The sequence below is a fragment of the Theropithecus gelada genome, chromosome 12 (genome assembly GCF_003255815.1).
Source record: "Theropithecus gelada isolate Dixy chromosome 12, Tgel_1.0, whole genome shotgun sequence".
NCBI classification, from domain to species: Eukaryota; Metazoa; Chordata; class Mammalia; order Primates; family Cercopithecidae; genus Theropithecus; species Theropithecus gelada.
The window spans coordinates 97268183-97287848 of record NC_037680.1 but is presented as its reverse complement, the minus strand read 5'-3'; the positions used below and the strand labels follow the sequence as shown (position 1 = coordinate 97287848).

Sequence of the window (19666 nt, the reverse complement as noted above, 5' to 3'; positions counted from 1 at the left end):
CCACCTGGAAAATGTCCATGGAAACTATAAAGGAGAGTGTTTTGGGTCAAAGACTACGTTTGGTTTCATGTTGAGAAAACTATCCCTATTACCTTTTATTTCCTAAATAAAGAGCATGGTTGCTTTGTACAGTCATATAGTCATGGTCTCAAAGGCAAATCTTTTGTTTCAGAGGTTGAATGGGCTATTTCTCTACATGTCTGATTACATGCCGTGCATCTCAAAGCATATTGACAATTTCATTATACTGAGTGCAGTAATCCATATCAACAGCTCATCCCTGTTTTGAATTATAAAATGAAGGGACTTAAAAAGCCAGGTATAAGCAAACTTATCTGCTTCTAGTCCTTCAGGGACTGGACTAGGTCCAAAATTAAACAAGACACAGGGTAGCTTTTTAAATTTAAACACTTCCTAAAATTGTTTTTTCACCAAAAGTAGGCCACCTAAAAGATTAAAAGCTCTCTCTTTCTTTCTCAAAAAAAAGAGTAAAAAAAACACATAATTACACTCTAATTTAAAACTCTAATTGAGTGCTCTTGTATTCGTAAGATGTTCTACTTTCCTTTAGGGACAATATTCTTATTAGTCACACAAGCTGTCTAATCATTTAAGCGCAAGGCTTCTTCAAACCATATACCTTTGTTGCAAAGCAAATGAGAAAGTGCAGTGCTGTCTTTTTTTCCTCAGTGTCTCTCAATTATGTACTTATAAAAGCAACAATCAAATACTCAGGCTGAATAAAAAGATACCTTCTGGACTAGCACAGGTCTAAAGACAACTGAGGTTAGTGCTGTCTGTATTTTTAAGACAGTACTCTTCCTGGTCTACATTTAAAGATTTAAAGATTATAAAAAGACAAACAAACAAAAACAAAACAAAAAACAAACAAAGCACTCATGAATAAAGGACAAGGCAACTTGGTTAGGGAGGCAGAAAAGCAAACGCTTGAACACTTCGGTTGACTTTGGAATCTGGGAGACCCATGTTCAATCTCAGGTGAGTTACCTGAACTTCTGAACCTCGCTATCTATAAAAGAGAGGTAGTAACAGCATCTCTCAAAAAGGGCTGGAGTAAGAATTACAGGAGATAATATGTATAAGTGATTTTCACTGTTCAAAGTAAGCAATGGATGTTCAATATCATCAGCAGCATAATTAAGAAATCATTTTGCGAGTGTGAAATATACAACGTTTAATTTTCTTCTGCTCCCCCTTTCTCTCCATATGCAAAGGCATAGCAATGGGGGAAGAAAACTAGTATTTACATAGAGTGTTGGCCATGTTCCAGGTACTTTACATAGATCATCTCAACTAGTCGTCATGACATCTGCCTGGGATATGTTCCTTTGAGGGATGAGGAAACTGAGGCTAAGACAGAGACACCGAGACAGAAAGACAGTGGGACAGAGAGAGAGCCTGAAACCCAAGTCTCCAGTGCCCAGCCCATACTTACTCTACTATAAACGTTCACATGTGCACATATTAACACACATGCACATGTGTGTTAATGCACATTCCTGAGACAATCTGGGAATTTCTTTAAGTGGTACTCATAGGCTTATACAGCCTGAGTACAGTAGCGTTTTTATTAACATCTAATCCTCAAAACAGTCTCGTAAAGTTTTATTATTATCTCTATTTCATGAATTAAACAACAGAAGCTCAGTGCATAAGTAATATAAAAAGGCAAAAGCTATTGCGTTCTGGATTTAGGATTAGAACTGAGATCTGTTTGACAGCAAAGTCCAGGTAATTTAAAGTCCAGGTAATTTCTCCTATATAAGGACAACTTCTGATGAGAAGCAAGAGTTGTTTGAATAGAAACCCTTCATTAAATAGAAAAATTTACTTTTTACTCTCTTAAAATATAAAAGATTTCACTCTCTTTTGGGAAACTGGTTGTCTCATGGTGAAATTTTTCTTGCAGAATAAAAGTGATGAAACTGGCTCTCTTTGAATTAGGTGAAAAGAATGAGTACCTTGGACGTGAGCATTCTGCTGGCTTATTTCTTGTGCATTACGGCATTCAACAAAGAAGAGAAAGGTCCTATTTGATTTTAGCAAAATGTGGGATCCATGCAGTTCATTTGTAAGCTTCCTTCCTGTAGTAGCTCCCATGCACACAGCGAGGTCACAGCGTTGGTGATCTGAATGCCCACACCTGCAAGGTGAACTTTAATATATCACATATTTCAACTGTGAGATTTCAAATGAAGCCTGTTGTGGGCTCTGTGTTTCCAGACAGCTCATAGATCCCTGTCTAAAAGCACTGAGTATAGCAATGAGCTCATGATGGTATCTCAATAAATTTCTGTGGCGCCAAAGAGAAAAGCCAGAGTCTTTTGTTGATAACATAACAGAATGGACAATATTGCCTAGAGAAGGCTACCATTTGGAAGACGTTCAAGGAACCATAGCATGGATTGCCTGAAACAAATACAATCATGAATATCAATTGTCATTAGTTCTTGAACTGGCATCTTGGTAACCAAGTAGCTTAGACCGAAGACATCTTACAGAGATTTCCACCACCCTTAAGATCCCTGAAACAAGATTTTGAGAGCAGAAATTAAGATGCAATAATAAAGTAGTTATTGCATATTAGCATAAACAGGTTTAAATTTTTATCTTTTGTATAAGGATAAACTATCAGGAGGTACAACAAGAAAAAAAAAAAAAGCCAAGATGAGCTAAATACCCAAACATGAATTGGCTTTTAAAAATTCTAGCTTCAATATACAACTCTTACTACTTTGAAATGTAAAGGTTTTAACCCTAAAAATCATCATTTTGATTTTAAAAATGTTGTGCCAAAAGGTCTTAACTAAAAAACATTATCTTGATTCAAAATGTAAAGGTTTTCACAGGAAACAAAGTTAATTACACACAGTATGCTGAAAGTATGTCTTAATTATGATTCAGTTGTTTAAATGAAAGAAATACAAGTCTGAAAATTATCACTTTTCTAATTCCAAATTCCCACTGGAGTTTCTAGCAGTTCTGGATCCCACATCCCAAAACACCACCAAAACTGCTTAAACACATGTACATACATACACCACATCTAGGTATATTGAAAGAGCACAAATGTCCTTAAATGTTTAAGAAACACAGTCATACAGAAAAATACACAATACACACACACACACACGTGCCTCTGAAGTGCCACCATTCATTCTAAAAGGCTATAGGGTCAACTTGACAGTCTTTGGCTTGGTTTAGGTATGCAGTAGGTCACTACCCTGGTTCTGGTGCTCATGACCCATTGTCTAGGTTGCAGCAGCAGGTAGTCCACCAACCTACTGCAAGAGATAACTTCCTAAGATGCCAGTTGTGAATGACAGTCTTCTCAAAAGCTTTCCATGGGTCTCCTTTGTTGGCAGAGCTATGTCCCATTTCTATTTTATGACATTTATGGACCTGAAGGGACTAGTAGTAGTTTAGCTCTATATTCCTCAAAGTATGCATTGCCTAGAAAATCCAGGCAGTACATCTTTTTCCATTTTTTTCAAATTTTTAATTTTTGTGGGTACATATGAGGTGCATATAATTGTGGGGTACATGAGACGTTTTGATACAGACATGCAATGTGAAATAGTCACATCATAGGAAATGGGATATCTATTCCCTCAAGCATTTATTCTTTGTGTTACAAACATTCCAATTATACTCTTTTAGTTATTTACAATGTAAGATTAAGACTATAGTCAACCTTTTATACTATCAATAGTAGTTATTATTCTTTCTACCTATTTTTTGTACACATTAACCATCCCAGGCAGTACATCCTGATGAACAGTTGTACTATATCAAAACCAGAGATACCTCCACAGCCTCCATTGCTGCCCTGGAGATATGGATTGTGATTAGGTTGTTGAATGAAGGAGCCAGACCTTACAATCTGTGGCTGAAAGTATTCCAGCTGTATTTCATTAATTTGCAAGAATCATCTATGGAGCTATTAAAAATATAGATTCCCAAGTTTTGACTCTTCCCCCAAAGGTTCTGATTTGTTAACTCTTGGAAAGAAGCCAGGAATCTGCATTTTAAAAAGTCCCTGGTCTTTCTGATGCAGCCAAGCAGCAATTTCACATTTGGAGCCATACATAATTTATTTTCCTCATTTTATAGGTATAAAAACTGTGAGCCAGAGTAGTAAAGTGACTTGCCAATGATTAGTCAGAAAGTTGCTGTAAACCAGAACTGGAACCCAGGTCTCCCAACTCCCTGTCTTCCCTTGCTGTTGGGCTGCTTCCCACTAGAGCAATAGGGGTGTCATGTGGCAAACTCTGTGCGGCTTCCTATAGCTCTTCATTGGTTTTATTCTACAGATACTCCTTCATTGCAAAGTCACTTTTTTAAGAGGATGAAATTTCACAGTAATACCTCTCACAGGTCAATGCAAGAAACTTGTTTCACCAAAGGCATTTTTCTGGCTCATCTAATTCTTGAAGCACAGAGCCAGCAATATGATCTGCCTCGTTTACTCTGTCTGTACAGTGGGAATTGCACCAGCTCTCACTGAATTGTCTGTTAGTGTTATTAAAAGCATGGATAAAGATAATAAATTCTGTGTCACCTCTCAAACTCCTCTGTGACAGCTTTCCTATAAATAACAATAGGAGTATGCAATCCTGCTACAGCATTAGCATCAAAGACAAAATGGACAAATCAGATTGTCAGTTCATGATTTAGCATCCTCATGAGAAAAGCTTGTGCATGCCAGACAAGTGCCTCACAAGTTGACATTTATAGTTTGGGCCAGTTTTGATACATTTACCTTTACCCTAAACTGAAATGTATACTTGGAAATTAATTTAATCCACTGGTATGAAAGTCTTTCTGTGGCTAGCCTTCCTGGGGAAACAAAAAAGCTTGACGTCTTTGATAAATTCAATAATTCTTTCTGGATGAAACTAGTTTTATGTGCTCAAACTGAAACTTCTTAAATACTCCTCTGCTTGACTTAACTAATTTTATGTAGCTTCATTTACTTCCATGGAATAGTTTAAGTATCAGGGGGATTGGATTCATGGTCTGTTTCACAATAAGAAAATGTGCTTAGTTGGAGAAAAAGTCTTTAAATACATTTCCAGTACTAGATTATTAAATTATTGCTTTTCCAACAAATGGGCGAACCTATTCAAGTAAAACTTAATTATTCATTCAACCATTCAAAAATATATATATTGAGTGCTTATTATGGGGTAGAAACTGTTGGGCACTGAGACATAACAACGAACAAAAACAGATTTTTCTTGCTCAATAGACATACAAGGGCTTCCAAGGGGACATAAACATTAATCACATAATTACACAAAAGAGAAGTTTGTTACAGGCAGAGAGTACAGGATGAGGTGGATGTAAGTGGAGTCAGAGAGAGCTTCCAAAAGGGACCAACAAGTCAGCTGAGATTGGAGGGGTGAGCAGTTTCTAACTAAGGCAAGGAGGGAAAGAATGTGTACACATGACAGTAGAAACGTGATGAGCAAGGATATACAGCCCAGTTCTAAAGGAATATCAAGAGCAACTCTGCTGATGCATGTTTCCAAGCCAGGCTTGAGGCTTGCACCAACTATTCAGGTCCTTGATCATGCAACAGTTGTGGTTTACTGGACAAAGTACTTGAGGAGGAGGAGCGAAAGACCTGGAAAAGTTGCTTTAATCTCCACGGTTCTAAGTCATCACACTTGCAAAGGGAGGTTAATAAAGTATACTGCCTGAGGTCATAGGAAGATTAAATGAGATCAAGTGTGTGCAGAGTTTTATAAACTGAGAAGTACGATACAAAAGTGAGGGATTATAGAAGATTATAATGACTAATACCTTCAGTATATAAACTACTTTCTGTTGAAAACAAAATTGGGTATTATTAAGGAGACACTGATCTGTTGTACAGACAGGCATAGTATTTTTTCATGATGCCACACCAAGCAGGACAGAAGCCAGGTCCTACCAGCTTGCTGCGTCTTGCATGACCAGGCATTCTCTGTTTTAAGGCCTTCTAGGGGATGTGCCTTACCTAAAACCCTGGCTCCCACACCAAGTGTCTGTGTAACATCAGCCCAGCCCTAATAGTCTATCATCTGAAGATCAGAGGTTAGATTTTTGCCTAACGCTGCAGAGGTAACCACAAAAATGTTCTGAAGTTTCTCATCCATAAGTCTTTGGACTAACTGCAAAATTTTATTATTGTTATCCTCACTCAGAGTCTCTCCATTATAGGATCATCCCCAGGCCATGGTAGTACCCAAGGGAAATTATACTGTGGAAGAATGTTTTAACAAAGTTATCGTGTGGTTACAAAATCAATATCAAGGAAATTCTTGACTAATTAATATAACTAAGGATGGAAAATTTCAAGAAGTGTAGTAGACGGCAGGTAGGAGAAAGGAAAAGTTGATATATCCAAAGAACAACAAGTGGCTTGAAGATTTTTAGAAGGGGACACTCACCCTGATCAGGAAATCAGAAAAGGGAAATTAGCAAACTATGGCTGATAGTTATATTAGCTCAACCTAAATAAAGTGGATGGATCATCTGGCGAAAGCGGATACTCAAAGTGACACAGAGAAATTCTTCTTTTCAGAAAGAATGCATTTCTGCGCTTGTTTATGTTCTCTAGGGGCCACATTTCTGCCCTGGGGAAGTAGGTTTTTTTAGGAATCAGAGTGGCAAAGTTTAACTCTTATAGAAATTCCAGCCACAAGAGAAGAAGTCCTGTACCTCCATCCCCATCCCCTTGTTTTGCTTGACACCATGCCTCTGGGAGAGTCCAGTGTGGATTAGAGTTAGGGCAGCGCTTTTAGTGCTAGATATTCAACTCCCCCTCCCAGAAGAGATTCCTCTGTTTTAAGGACACAGCCAGCATCACTCCACAGTGGCCCAGGAGGAGTCAGAATAACAGACTGATCCATGGCCATGATTAAAGCATCTAAGAAATTAGGTGGGTGTCTCTGCTTGTTCTGAATGGATGGAAGAAAAAAGCTTAGGGTTACCTTTCCTTGGCACAAACTTGAGTTATGTAGTCATGCACAGTTGCATTCTAGCATTGATCAATGGTGATTCCAAGGCAGACTCAATTTTGTCTTTCAGTCCCGGGTTGAAGATCACCCAGGTTCTTATTAATGCAATTTTCCCACCATGAATGGCCTTCTACAAGTGAGTATGTGTTCATGTATTGTGTGTATGTGTGTGTATGTGTAAACCTCACCCTCAAGCATCACTGTCTTTGTTGGAGAGCCACCACTTCTGATTGCATTTTATTATTCAGGTGTCTATAATCTGGTTTTCCATTGTAGCCTAAGTTAATCTCTCAGCTATTCTTCATGAAATTCTGTAACTTCTTAGGTATAGCACCAATATAATGAAGCTAGAACTTCGCTCCACATGGAGAAATTGTGACTACTCCAAAGTGTAGGGAAGCTTTTCCTTCCTGTGACCAAAGAAGCTTTGAGTGGTACTTTCTGACATGGTATCTTTCAGGAGCATCCTATTACCTTTCTTTTATTCTCTTCTGTTCACTTCTTGTGTTTACTTTGGGGAATCATCCTGCAACTCTTCAAGTTACTCAGGCTAGAAAGCTTGATGTATTCTTCATTTCTGCTTTTTTTTTTTTTAATTAGTCCTTATTTCCAATGAGTTTGTGATTTCTATCAATTATATATTCCAAGTGACTCTCCTATCTATCCCTTTCTTGCAGTTACTATGCCCAATGCCTTAGTTTTGACTCTATTAATCTCTTTCTGAACTCTGGCCTTTTACCAGGCTCCCCACTTCTGATCTTTCACCTTGCCAATGCATCCTTTACACTTTCCCCAGATTTACCTTTGGGAAACCGAGTTTTGATCATGTTGCTATTGTAAAAACTATTTGACAAGTCTGAATGTCCACACACATGGCATAAAGACAAAAATCCTTCAAGGCTTTCATTAATCTGACCCCTTCAACTTTGAAATACATCTCCTCTTCCATATAGCTTAGAGAACAACCAGAGAAGGTTATTTGTCATTATCCATGTATTCTCACTTTTTCCCCCACACTTTTGGTTTTTCTCTTACTGTTCTTTGGCCTAGAATATTATCGCAAGCCCATCACAACTCCCTATTAGTACTATAGAAAAGAGATTCTCATGCTTCAAATTCCAACCCAAATGACAACAGCAATGTGGAACTTTCCCTAATATTCTAATTTCTAATTAAGTGCTTCTTCCTTTGATCCCCACAGCATTTTCCCTGTACATCATTTTACATTTATTTAATTATACTTAATTGTTTAAACAGGTTCTCAATTATATTAAAAGCTTTGTGATGGCCCAGGGTATCTTCTACTTAGTTTTGTATTCTCTAAGAAGCATCTACAGCATAGCAAATACTCAATTAGTGCTGAAGAATTAGAGAATGAGGAGGAAAAGTTTAATAATGGGTAAATAATAAAAATCAGAAAATTCAAGAGTTTCCAAAAGGCGTTGAAATTCCTAATTTTAAAAGCTTTTAGAAAATTAGAAATTAAATAATGTTTTCATATCTTAGAAGGCTCTAAATCAGGAAGCTAACAAAATTATTAATTTAAAGACTTATTAGAATTTGGCTGGGTGCAGTGGCTCACGCCTGTAATCCCAGCACTTTGGGAGGTCGAGGCAGAGGTCAGGAGTTCCAGATCAGCCTGGCCAACATGGTGAAACCTTGTCTCTACTAAAAATACAAAAATTAGCCAGGCATGGTGATAGACACCTGTAGTCTCAGCACTCCAGAGGCTGAGGCACAAGAATTGCTTGAAACCTGGAGGTGAATGTTGCAGTGAGCTGAGATTGCGTCACTGTATTCCAGCCTAGGTGACAGAGCAAGACTCTGTTTCAAAAAATACAAACAAACAAAAACAAACAAAAAAATTACAATTTAAAATGATCCAGGAGAAAAAGCCATTCTACCCCTCCAGTAGCTCGGAAAGATTTGAGACTCAGAAACATTAGGTACAAGGTACAGAAGAAAAAGAAAGAACAAGACATGAGCCTGACAGCAAAAGGAAGTCATTTAAAGTCTGTATAGTTAATTCCACACACACCCTGTGTGCAACACTCCTGAAGTCCCGGCTAATGCTTTCAAATAAAGGAGTCAAAGAGATCTAAAAGCTGGATGAATTGAGAGGCCCCAATTTCTGACATTTGAGGCAGCATCACAAAAATTTCCCATCCCCATCACTCTTCAGTAAAGTCTGATGGACTTTACTGAAGCTCTGTCCATGTACGAAGAGTTGCCAAATGGCTTTTATTGTCACATTGCTAAAAATAGACAACTAAGGGTGACCTGACAATGAGAAAAATACAAAGTATGAAGGAGGCCAGGCTAACAAAGCAAAAAAACTGTCCCTAAATGAAACAAAGGGAATTTAGTGGAGAAAATTAACATGCAATAATGGGGTTCCCCTTATTCTCAGGAATAAGACCAAAATGTCTTCTTTTATTAATATTATTAAGATGTGTTTTTGAGGATCCAGCCAAAACAATAAGCAATGCACTTATTGATTTAGATCCCCACCAACAGTGTACAAGAGTACAAGCACTCTCTTTTGTCCACAGCCACACCAACCCTTGCTTTTTCATCTTTTTGATAGTAGCCATTTTAACAAGTATGAGGTGATTTTTATTGTGGTTTTAATTTGCCTTTCCATGATTAGAGATATTGATCATTTTTAATATTTCTGTTGGTCATTTGTATGTCTTTTTCCCAGAAATGTCTATCTGAGTCCTTTGTCCATTTTATAATAGGGTTATTTGGGTTCTTGTTGAGTAGTTTGAGTTCCTAATATCTTATTTATATTAGCCTCTTACCCAATGTATGATTTACAAATATTTTCTCCCAATGTGTAGGTTGTCTCTTCATTTTTTTTTTTTTTGGCCATGCAGAAGCTTTTTACTTTCAGGTAATTCCATTTGTCAAGGCATTTATTGAAATAAAGGGGAAAAATTAAACTTATTTATAGATTATATTATTTATAAATACAAGATAAAATATTTAACAAAAGGAAATTTTAGAGAGAATTAAGTGCTACTATGATTTGAATGTTCCCTCCAAAATTTATGTTGAAACTTAATTCCAATTGTAATGTTATTAGGAAGTGGGGCCTTTAAGAAGTAATTAGGTCAGTGGATTAATGCCATTATTGTAGAAGTGGGTTAGTTATCCTGGGAGTGGGTTCATAAAAGGATGAGTTTGGCCCAATTTACTCCCTCTATTTCTCATTCTCACTTGCACTTCTGCCATGTTATCACACAGCACGAAGACCCTCACCAGATGCTGGCACCACGCTCTTGGACTTCTCAGCTCCCAGAAGTGTAAGAAATAAGGCTTTGCTCTTTATAAGTTACCTAGTCTGTGGTATTCTGTTATAGTAGCACAAAATGAACTAACACAGGTGCCTAGATGCATAATAAATATACACAGAGAAACAGTATTCATTAAGACTTTCGCATGTGCCAAGATTTTTTCTACAAGTTTTATATGTATTACTTATGCCAGAACGTTATACTTTAAAACATAATGTGAGAAAGGCATCCTAATTTATAATAGCAAGCAAAAATATGAACTTTTATGGAATAAACTTTGAAAATAAGCACAATGTGAAGAAATGTAATAAGTCTTATTGCAATGGGTACCTTTATGGGTCAACTTAGGTAATAGATATATGTCTTGTTTATTATGTTTCTCTGGTGAACCCTGACTAGCAAATCTTACTAGGACACTTTAATAAATGAAGATATATACCTATATATAACTGAATGGAAAGATGAAATTTTACAAAGCTATCACTATTTCCAATACAATGGGTATAACTTAATTGTTACTGATACCTTGATGTGGTGGTTCTGAGGACAAAATTATTATAAATCCATATTTAGAAATCAGTAGGTAAGAATATCAAGGATTATTCTTTAAAAGATTAATATTTATCATGATTACCTTACCAGACATAAAAACTGACTATAAAACTACTGTAATGGAAAACATGTTTTGGTGCAAAATTTGAATGACGGAAAAATACAGAAGAATGAACTTTTTACATGGACAAAAATACCACGTATCTCGTTTACATAGACACTTTTGGGTCTTTATTTCACTTTAATAATGAATGAACAGATAAGCATGGAAATCAAGGCTGTCATCCACAAGATGTTAACTTATGGGGAAGTAATGAAGGGATTGATTACTCAACAAGGTAGATCAAGGGTGGTTTTTACTCTTTTTTCTTTTTATTTTGTGGGCGCCATTGTTTTGGTTTTTTAAATCAAGTTAGACATACATTTCAGAATTAATTTCAAAAAAATTCAGTGGGCTGGAAACACTTCACCAGCACTCCTGGTAAACCCAGGTCCAATCAATATATAAAATGCCATCAAAGATTTCCACAGAAAAAGAAATAATTGAACTCTGGCCAAAAATTGGAGTTCAGATAAATCGATTCAAGTTCATAGACAATAGTAAGTAAGGGGAGAGGAGAAGAGAAAATGAAAGAGATTGCTGGAGGGATGCAACCAGTGGTGGGTACACTGAGAGAGTCCCCTTCATCAGTGAGGAAGGAGCCTGGGATGAGGGGTAGAAGTAATGTCGGAACCTGACACCTTGCAAGGAGGATTTCTCAGGTCTAGGTTCAGCTACTTCTTTTTTTTTTTTTTGAGATGGAGTTTCTCTCTTGTTGCCCAGGATGGAGCGCAATGGCGTGATCTTGGTTTACTGCAACCTCCGCCTCCGAGGTACAAGCAATTCTCCTGTCTCAGCATCCCAAGTAGCTCGGATTATAGGCATGCACCACCATATCTGGCAATTTTTTTTTTTTTTTTAATGTAGTAGAGATGAGGTTTCATCATGTTAGTCAGGCTGGTAACGAACTCCTGATCTCAGGTGATCCATCCGCCTTGGCCGGCCAGAGTGCTGGGATTACAGGCATTCGCCACCGTGCCCAGCCTCAACTACTCTTAAACTGACCTGTGGACGAGGAGCTGTGGATTCAGTTGCCTCACTACAGACACAAATTGATTGCAGGGCTCCTAACCCACCTCTGACCCTCACCAAAATGAAGATGTGAAGCAGGGCAATACGAGGGAAGCCATTTTGCTAGCAGCAAGAGAGAATCTAAAGATATGGAACCCAGACTCCAGTAGGACAGATGAGCAGCTCCCAGTGGCCACCATGGAGAGATAAGCTACCCCAAGAGGTATCTTGGTTTATGGGCCTCCTAGGTGTTGCTGCTGTTGCTTGAGTGGCACTGGAGGGTTGGGGTCATGCTGGCACCTTGTCTGAGGTGAGTCAGCATTGCCGCAAATAGGGAGAAGGCAACAGCAGGAGTTTGTGTGGTTCTAAGGAAAAAGCTCAGGCATCTCTCTTCTGTATCTCACAGAGAAGCAAGAGAAAGAGAGAGGACCAAGACCTAGCACTGGAAAGTCAGGACTAACCATCCAGTTCAGTTAGTGACAACATCAGGCTAGCTCCTTCATTAGACTCCAGAGAACTTTAGGGTCCAGAGGACCCTTGGCTTACAACAAAGTAAATGTAATGAGTCAGGAGATGAAGGATGAGATAAAGTAGGCAGCTTTTACATTTTCCATAGACAGATTTGTAAGGGAAGAATGGGAGTGATTAACCACCTTAGGGTTTTTCTGTTTGTTTTTCCACTCCCTGCATTGAAAACCTTATTTACACACATATCATTCACTTGAATCAGGTTAGTGTATTCATGCACTCAGTTCTCATGTAAACCTCATGTAAACCTCATGTAAATTGTTACCAACTTGAGAGTTGCAGCTCTAGACAGTTTGGCAGGTTTGTCTCTTCCAGAGCCTAGGAATGAGAAAAAGAGTCATGCAAAGCCCTTTGGCAAACCCAGTACGCATGTAGGGGCTGGTGTTGCTAGGCTGAAGTCCAAGATGGTCTTGACTCCTGAAAAGGTATTCTCTCAATGTCATCCAAGCTGTTTCTCAGAATCCTTTCTATATCAGCTTCTACACACGCACAAAGAAAAATCTGAAATTTAGGGGAGGTTTCTCCCGGTTTTAAAATCATTTTCCTTTCCCAGTAACAGTGGAAAACAGACCATCTTGAATAAATACTCAGTCTAATCTACCTGTTGTTTTGTTTGACTTTTAGGATTTATCCACAATTTGTTTTTAAATCAAATCCAAAACTGACAACTAGCAAACTACTTTACTTCAGGAAGTTGTTCTTTTATAATAACTTAATGAGTATTTCTGAAACATACCAAGAATTACTCACCATTTTCTTCTATTGTTTATTAGTGGAATATGCTGTTTTCAAGTTCTGTTGACAACTCATGTCCATTTAGTTTAACATTACATGTGCTGAAATGTTGTAATATTGTTCTTTTGTTTTCCTTTTTTTTTTGCCTTGGGTAATGTAAGACAATTTTCAACTCTATAGCTGTAAGGGTATTTTTATACATGCTCAAAAAGATGGATCACTCTACAGCTAACCAGAATGGTTTGCAAATAGTCTCTTAAGTAATCAGTCTGGATTGTGCGATTGATCAGTAGGGACAGAAAGAGCTTTATCACGATGACGGGCTATGGCTGACCAGCCAGTCTGTGCAGCTGTTCAGAGACGTGTTTATTAAGCACATATCAGCGAACTCAGAATGTAAGGGCTGGAGAAGTCCTTGGATACTCTCTACTCTTCATTTTATAGAATACCAACCCAAGATCTAGAAAGGGAAAGCAATGTTTTCAGAACCCACAGTGAAGTTAGAGAAAGAGTCAGAACAAAATCTCTGTCACTGGGAGAAGATATTTATGGCACATATACCTGACAAAGGATTTTATCTATCATATATTAAGAACACTTGGAAATCAATAAGAAAAAACAAGCTAATTAAAAGTGGGACAAAGATACTGTAATAGCATGACATGTTGCTACTTATTAAAGAAATGTGGTTAGAGTGGCTTAAATAAATATGGGCTGATTTTCCTGTCATAATCAGAGGTCAGGAAGGAAGCCATCTAAGGTCAGCACAGCCATCTGAGGAAGTCATCAAGGGCTTGGTTTCTTTCCTGTTCAATAGGCTTTCTGTTCACCTAGGACAGTCTTCTTCCTTTTCTCCAGGTATCAGGTCTGTGCTCCAGAAATAAACAGAAGGGATGTGCCAAGGACAAAAGTAAAAGATCTGCCTTTAAACAATTCACCTGGAGGTCCCAGGGACTCCCACTGTCCATTTGCCAGAGCTGGGTTACATGGCCCCCACTCCAGACTCATGTGAAAGGAGAAAGTAAGTTTACCTGGGCATATTGGGATCTCAAAGAAAATTAGAATCTGCTGATAAAGAAGTGAAGGATGGATAGGGAGAGACCATTAGCAATGCCTACCAAAGAAAACAGAGGCAAGACACAGAAAAGGGAGACATAATGGCTAATACAGTTAAGAAAAACTGCCCAGTCTCACTAACAATCAGCAAAAATTAAATTAACTAAATACAAATAAATAAAATAATAAAATAGCATCCCATACTCAATCGGAAAGATAATGTCTTGGTCACAAAAATGAGGGTAAAGGAAAACTCTCATTCATGAAAATCAAAGCATAAATTTATATAGTTACTTTGGAGGATAATTGAAAATATGTAGTAATTTTATAATGAACCAAAAATAACACTTCTAGGTGCATTTTGGAGAGAAGTTCTCCTCTGTGTGTTTAAGGAGACATGTAGAGGTGCTCTTTGCAGCTTCGACTATACTGAATAAATACTGACAAGAATTAAATTCCCTCCATAGGGCATGTAAAACCAAACTGATACATTCTTGCAATAAACAGACTAGATCTATTGGTGTCAACTTGGACTGGCTCTTGGATTTACCCTCCATACTTCTTCTGACCCTGGCCCCTACATCTTTGCCACTACTCAGGTGTGAAACATTTTTGGCCTTTCCACCAAGTTCTACAAAATCATCTTCCCACTAGGGTTTCTGTGAGCAGGCATGATTTGCTGAAGATTTGGTGGGAGATATGAAGAAGTCAAACTGGAAGTCTTCACTTCCAATTTGTACATGTCCTTCTCATCACTGTCCCTGCTTTTTTACTATCTCCAGGATTGCCCCACCACAAGCTCCAAAGTCTTTGGTCTGTATGCAGAGCTTCATCACACACACACACACACACACACACACGCACAGACGCTGCTCAGAATCCAGGTCACATGTGTCTTGGAGAAATGGAATCTTGCCTCTAAGACACATACGACCTGAATTACTGAGTAGCGACTCCAAATCTCCAACAAAATATGTTGCCTACCAAACAAACTCTTTCCTTCAGAAAAATTCTGGTGCTAGATGATAATGGCAGAATGTATGTGACACCTCATTGCCAATCAACATTACTTTTATTGAAATTGATTCCTGCTTAACCCTCAGAAAGATTATCCATAAACTGATGGTGCCTTATACAATCAATGGCATCTAGGAACCTGGGAAATATAACAAATTCTACTTAGTCCAATAATTTCTGAAAGTTGGAAAGTGAATTGGTGACAAAGATTATGTGACATCCTCATAGTAAATGTGGTTGTATGCAGGCATGGCCTTATCAACTTTTGCAGGTGTCAATGATAAAGACTTGAAAAAAATTAACACAAATAATATAACCCTGCTGGAAGTACTTGCCCCTGCCATAGAGAAGGTATTTAAAAGATCTAAATAGTAATGGATAACATTCTCTTTTGTAGTCATAGACGTATTTACTTAAAACACATATTTTGTAAGTAGATCAGCATATTATAACCATATAGCTAATAATTTATCCAATCTGTAAATCATAGCTGAACCCAAGCATTTACTTTGTTATTAAGAAATATGACAATTTATGTAATGATTGTGAAGAATTATGTGTTAAAGAAAAGGGAGCTTCATGTTTTGATTATGTGGGCAAGAAATGAAATTAAAGTGGTCCATACTGATTTATAGCCAAGTGTTTTATGACTGTATAGTGAGACCTAGAAAATGTATGTTTGCTTTCTTTATACCTAAGCATTTCAAAAGTATGTGCCACCACCAACCCTAAGAAGATTTACTGTTGATATGTTTATTTCAAATCCAGTTCAAATCGGTGCACACTATAGATAGGTATGTGGAATTTCTAATTCTAAAATATGAATGTTGCTTTAGGATTTTCAAACTGAGCCAAATGTCCCAAAGGGCATATAAAACATTCCATGTCATGCAGCCAAAACTGACACCGCTATTCCTGAAACTCTCCCTGGTGTTCACCTGCCTGCAGTTGTGCCTAGTAATGGTGAACAGGACACTGCACAGCAGAAAGAGAAGCAAAGAATCATTGAATCATCATCATTTCCAGCACCACCCTAATAGAACTGAGAAGGCCTATACTCAGTGACATTTATCACAAAGAACGTAGCAAATGAGACTGCATGAGGGGAATGAGACTGGGACATTCATATTAACTTAGGGGGACAGGAGCTTTACAAAATGTGATAATGCAGGCCAGGCGCAGTGGCTCACGCCTGAAATCCTAGCACTTTGGGAGGCTGAGGCGGGTGGATCACGAGGTCAGGAGATCAAGACTATCCTGGCTAACATCGTGAAACACCGTCTCTACTAAAAATACAGAAAAAAATAGCCGGGCGTGGTGGCGGGCACCTGTAGTTCCAGCTACTTGAAAGGCTGAGGCAGGAGAATGGCGTGAACCCGGGAGGTAGAGCTTTCAGTGAGCCGAGTCTGAGCCACTGTACTCCACCCTGGGTAACAGAGTGAGACTCCAACTCAAAAAAAAAAAAGTGATAATGCAAATCTAGACAACTGAGATAATCAATTTTTAAATCCCTTTGTAAGCCTTGATAACCTCTCTAGTCATCTAACAGTTGGATATCAACATTGTAAGAACTTAGGATATTATTTTTAACCACATATTTGCAATTCACAGATACCTAATTTTAAAAGTCATAGAAAGTAGCATGCAGTAAGTTTTAAGTAAGTAATCATCCAGACAGTTTAAATTAAGCTAAAATATAAAGATGTATCAAATACTATAAATTTATAATTTGATCCATAATCTAGACCAGTGCTGTCCAACAGAACTTTAATGATGGAAATATTCTATATGTGTGCTGTCCACTATGGCAGCCCATAGAAGCTGTTCAGTATGGCAGCCCATAGAAACATGTGGCTGTTGAGCACTTGAAATGCAGCTAGTGTGACTGAGTTACTGTATTTTTAATTATTTTAGTTTAGTTAAATGTAAATAGCCCTATGTGGTTAAATAGCCACGCGTGGTTAGTGGTTACTCTACTGGACAGCATAGATCTAGACTACAAATATTTTCCATAGCTGAACACTATGTTTAGGTTTGTACTTTCTGTTAGTCCTAGAAAAAAAAGATATGCTGAGTAAAATTAACTGGTCAAAGGAAGTGACCTTGTTATTCAGGGAAGTGGTCTCTTGTTCATTCCTAATATCTAATAGGAATATATTTCAGAGACTTTCTCCGTGCCCTGAATAATTCCTAGATGTGATGGTTTTATAGAAGACACAGCAATGTTTTTCATGTTGCCTTTTTTTTTTTAATGTGGACTCCTAATCGTTGCTGCAGAAATAATACTAAACCAAAAACAATACTTGACATGCTTCTTAGAACCATTTGGCAGTTTGCGATGCAGAGCCAACCACTTCTCTAATAAAGCAGAGAAATATTGAAGGCCTCTTCTTTTCTTTTCTGTTTCCCTGAACCCAGAGGCTTCTATGAACTCTAAAAATAAGGAAACTATTTCCTAAATTAAAAAGAATAGATATATAGGAAAATAAAGGTCTCACAATGGCAAATGAAGGAGAAATAATACTAAACCATGTAAAAAGCAGATTCAGGAGTGATATGTTCATGGAAAATTTAAATACATTGTTTGGTAATCTGACTTGTTAAATGAATGAAACTGAGAACAATTGGAGGAATAGGTAGAGAGAATGAATTTTATCTTACATGCACACTAAAACATCTATGAAACAGTGGAGAAAAGCTATATTTATTATTGCATATCCATAAATAAAAAATGTACAGCTATTAAAATTATGGTTTTGATTGGCAATAAAATCAAGCAAAAATGCTTATTATAACATTTTAAGTGAAGAAAGGAAAGCATAAAACTATGTATATGGTAAAATCTATGTTTTATGAAAACTACAATAGACATAAGATCAACATGATATATTATATATTTAATTAAATTAGACTGGAAGTAAATACATCCTTTATTTTAATTATTTATTTATTTTTGAGACACAGTCTCACTCTGTTACCCCAGGAAGGGGTGCACTGGTACAATCACGGCCCACTGTAGCCTCTGCCTCCTGGGCTCAAGTGATTCTCCTGCCTCTTTTTTTTTTTTTTTTTTTGTAGAGACGACATCTCACTATGTTGCCTAGGCTGGTCTTGAACTCCTGGGCTCAAGTGATCCTTCTGCCTCAGCTTCCCAAAGTGCTGAAATTACAGATGTGAACCACCATGACTGGTAAATATATCGATATGTAAAAAGTGGTTATTTTTTGGTGAAAGGATCATGGCTGACTTTTTACAATTGTATTTTAAACATTCTAAATGAAATATGTAAGAAATATTATTAATACAAATAAATGAATGCAATAATAAAATAATACATATTTGTCTCTACTGGGCTATAATTTTGTACAACCAACCTGAAAATTATGCGTGATAAAATAACTTAAGTGATATCAAAAATCCTTGGAAAATCAACTATTGGAGGACAAGATTTAATAACAATGTTACAAGCATGGCTATCCTAACTGTTTGGATAGTGACGGTACCATACTTCTTTGTAAGTCTAAGACTGTGAGATGGGCTCCTGTTGGCTTCTTATTCTGTGAAGTTCTTCATACCCTTATTCCTTTGGTTAAAACAAATATATAAATGAGAATAATTGCTATTTCACAGGTTGTTGAGGGAGAGATTAGTTGAGATAACTTAAGTAAGGCAATACTATTATGATTAGCACATATGGAGTTTTAATAGATATTAATCACCCTATCCCCCATTTCCTTCTTTTTTTTTCTATAAAGATGGAGAAGTTTTTCATAGAAACATGTAAGACATACTTAAAAATACCTGATTTGCCATAAAAAGGAAGCATTTCAGCCGGGTGTGGTGGCTCATGCCTGTAATCCCAGCACTTTGGCAGGCTGAGGTGGGCGGATCACCTGAGGTCAAGAGTTTGAGACCAGCCTGGTTAACATGGTGAAACCTCGTTTCTACTAAAAATACAAAAAATTAGCCTGGCGTGATGGTGCGTGCCTGTAATGCAGCTACTCAGGAGACTGAGGCAGGAGACTCACTTGAACCCCGAAGGCGGAGATTGCTGTGAGCTGACATCATACCATTGCACTCTAGCTGGGGCAACAAGAGCCAAACGCCGTCTCAAAAAAAAAGTAAGCATTTCTAAAATTATTATTAAAAATTGCCTCTCTTTAAATATGTTATGACAATTCATTCATTATGGTCTATATTTCCTTGTGTTATTAAGAATAAAAATAGTTGTGAGCACTACTGACTATTACCCATGGAGATAGGCCACATCCAGTAGCTTGATCAAAAACAATTGTTGACATGCTTCTTAGAACCATTTGGCAATTTGTCACGCAGAGCCA

At 37.5% G+C, this 19666-nt stretch overlaps 1 long non-coding RNA gene across 1 annotated transcript in view; it reads right to left on the bottom strand.

Moving 5' to 3' along the window:
* LOC112635778 overlaps positions 1-2164 on the bottom strand; it is a 74947-nt gene extending 72783 nt beyond the window's left edge. Inside the window, exon 1 of the long non-coding RNA XR_003122085.1 lies at positions 1983-2164. This is a non-coding gene — a long non-coding RNA (uncharacterized LOC112635778). The remainder of the gene's footprint in view (positions 1-1982) is intronic.
* Between the last annotated feature and the right edge of the window lie 17502 nt (positions 2165-19666).